Genomic DNA, 3,600 nt, shown 5'->3' on the forward strand with positions numbered 1-3,600 from the left:
TGAAGAGGGGGAGCATGCAGCAGGGGAGGCCTAGAGGCTGCTTGACTGCTTTCATGCCTAACACCACACATCTTCCTTCCTGCTTCTGCTTGCCCTGTTGCAGCAATGGTGAGGGATGAATTTAAGACAACCCTCCAGTAATTAGAGTCTATACATGGCAAATTATAACAAGTGTATACATTTTCCTTGTGCAGAATCTAATTATTGGGGAGCGGTCTTAAATTTGGAGTTGTCTTGGATTTGGATAAATATGGTATGCAAATTAGAATCTCTGAAAATAAAACGTAGTAATTTGACAAAAGATGCTGTGTACAGCATTTTATTTTATAACATAGACAGGTCAGATATATCTATAAAAACGTGGAGAAACACTAACTTCTGGATCTACAAGGATACCAAATTAGTTAGTATGAACAGGATATGATATTTGAGATCATTATTACATTTTAGATACAATAATCTTTTCTGAATTTTATTTCTTATTTTTTGACTGGCCTATGACAATCTGAGACACGATGACATTCACCAGCAGGCTGCTATCTCCAGAGAAATTCTAAAATGATACACCCTAAATACACCAGCTGCCCATAGTGAATCACAAATATTTTCTTTTATATATGACCAAAGCAGTTAAAACAGACAAAGGAGAAGACAAAATGTGAAAGAAAATAATCCAGAAAAGACAAGCTAATCTAGAGGTCACTATGGAAATATCTGCTAACAGAAATTCCACACTGTTACATGTTATTCTCAGCAAAATGAAAAATTTTGGAATCTCAGAAATGAATGTAACAACTGTTGACAAATAGTGATTTTTATTACCGATCCAGTGAAAGAAGAGTGTGTGAATGTGTGCAAGCATGTTTTTTTAAAGAGGAACTGATCTGAACAGGGAATCCTAAAGACTCCACTGACATTTGAACCAAAAAGGACCTGTCTGCTCAACCCCAGATTGAAATTCAGGTTAGAAAATGAGGACATTTCTGCCCATGCAGCCTCAGCAATATTGTCCTGCTCATATGTACCAAGTGTAGATTAAGGCCCCAGAGGCACATTTTTATAGTGCTACAATGATTGTAGCATTACAAAAAACTGATAAATGGAAGTGCAATACTCCAGAATTCTTGGTTCAGAGATTATGCTTTTTATTACACCAACTAAGAAAATACAAAAAAAAATATATCTTTCTTTGCAAGGGAAGTGCACACATGCACAACTCACTGACCAGAGTGCAACAGAGTCACCACAAAGGTACGGTCTCCATTCAGTGGGTTAGAGAGCTGTTCTTTACCCCCCCACCCCACTCCAGGGAAGCCCGTCAGTCAATGGACAAGCTCAATGGTGGATTTGCCCAATCAGCTGTTGCTGCTGTAACAACTGATGTGGCTGCCTACAAGCCACTCATACGGGAAACAGCTGATTGGTCAGCAGACACTACCCTATGAGCCCTTGTCACCACTGTAGCCAGTTCACCCTAGCTGCCAGCAGCAACAGTGATGGTCTCTGTCATCCAATTAAACCTTACTGTTTACCACTGCTACCAAAGCACCACTGTGCTCTAGCAACAACTGGAACTTTTACTGCTCTTTGAAGCACCAGGAATTTTAAACTGTTTTAGTCCCAGTACTGTAATTGTACTCCCGCTACCCTCACTGCCACTACAGTACTGACAACTGCTGGTGCTCTAGGGCAGAAATGTTCCTACCTCTGCTAGAGCATCAGCTGGCAAGGGCTGATTGATCAGCCTCTGCTGTCACTGCAGGCCCAGCAGCAATGGCTGATAGAACTACCAACAGGGCTCCCTACCAGCTCACCAGCTGGGCATGCTATCAGGGTGACAGCCATCCTCCTTCTGTCTCTCACCCTTGGAAGGAGGAAGGGAGAGTGGAGCATTGTTGGATACTGAGAGTTGGAGAGACCAGTATACACATTAAATTTATGGTGGAAAAGCTTCCTGCAACAAAAGTTTATTGTTGTTTCTTGTAGCAGATCCACCATTTTTGTCATCAGCCACTTTTTTAGCATGACACACAGGATGAACATGTGGATGATTACTGTTTGTCATGCTAAAACAGCCTGTATGTTTCGTTGTTTGTATATTAAGGGCCTAAGACACTTGATATGTATAACAAGTGTATACAATGTAACGTCTATCAAGGGCCTAAGACACTTAGTTGAACTTGTCTTACCAGCAGCCAAGGCTGGTTGCAAAAGAGTTGGCTATGAAGAGTTGCTCACCCTTATATCAAGAAAATTCCATTCTGCGATTATTGTAGCTTCCAAACAGACTCTGTGAAATCACTTGAAACAGATTACAACAATCTATTTGGAGGTGGTTGCAATGGGGAAAGCTTTTCAGGAAAATGAAGGTGATTAAGGTTTGAAATGCTGCCACAATTCCTGCCATGGACTCTACGTATCTTGAAACTGCCCATAACCATTGTGGAAAGCGAACGTAACTAGATTCTTATGCAAACTGTAACTCCATTATGATTCCTCAATTGCGTAACTGCCCTATGTCACCTACTGAAAATATGCCATATGTCACTTCCTACCTCCTTCTATTAACATCATTTTAGTCTTATATGGACTGAATTGAATTGGTTGTCCTTCATCTAAATCAAAACTCACACCATTCAGAGACAGTTACAGGTAAGTACGTGAAAGAACAACACACACAAAAAGGCAGCCTATATAAAAGATGTTTGAACTGCACGGAGGCACTCATCACTGCATTTCACAAATATTTTTTTCCAAGAACAAGCCTCACAAATCAACAAGAAAGTCTATCCTATCCTCCTATCAGACTGTCATCTAGAAATAAAAAAGAAAATCTAAGATTTATTGATTTATTGTCACCATAAGATCCAACGTAAAATAACTGACAACTGTGTTAACCAGAGCAGAATTCAGATGATCAGGAAATCTGAACATAGACAAAAATTGCAAAAAGATTGGATTTGGATACTACCAGAGAAACCCAGCCAACAATGAATCACTAATGGTGATTCAAGATAAATATTCTGGAGCAAATTATTTTACGAACCTACTCCATACATCTAAGTGCAGGTATAAAAGCAGTGGCATTTGATAAATATTAACCTCCACCCTCATCAACAGGGTAAGCATCTGCACTGTGGCATTAACAAGTCTGAAAGGACCAATATTCATGCATACTTTTAGCCTGTTAAGTTCCATCTGAACTTCAGAAACTTTCATTTTGAACTCTGCCAGGACAGACTTTCAGCCCTATTAATCAAACAAAAGGAGGATGTATCACAGGTCACAGATGCACTGGATACATTTACTTGTCAAACCTAAATAGTTCCACTAGGTGGATGCTAGCCTTCAGAGGTGTACCAGCCTCTTCCCTAACATTAACTCCTCTAGCCCATTAGGCAGAAATGAAGCATAAAAGTACTAGGGGGGGAGGGGGGAGTTTAATCATTGGTCAAATTTTAGTTGTAAAGAGTGATGCAAATACAAAAGCAGTTTGCCCATGAACAAATACCTGTGGTTACATTGTGATGGCCAGAACCAAAGAAATTAATAAGCAATATATATGTGCTTCCTGGAGGCATTTGGAACTTTTGTCTAATA

The 3,600-nt window shown here is 39.9% G+C and overlaps 1 protein-coding gene across 2 annotated transcripts in view; it reads right to left on the reverse strand.

The window, feature by feature from the left end:
- Positions 1–3,600, reverse strand: part of DENND1B (DENN domain containing 1B) — a 356,403-nt gene that overhangs the window by 67,501 nt on the left and 285,302 nt on the right. The window lies entirely within an intron of this gene.

Source organism: Gavialis gangeticus, unplaced genomic scaffold (genome assembly GCF_001723915.1).
Source record: "Gavialis gangeticus isolate Ggan-Ray unplaced genomic scaffold, GavGan_comp1, whole genome shotgun sequence".
NCBI lineage: Eukaryota > Metazoa > Chordata > Crocodylia > Gavialidae > Gavialis > Gavialis gangeticus.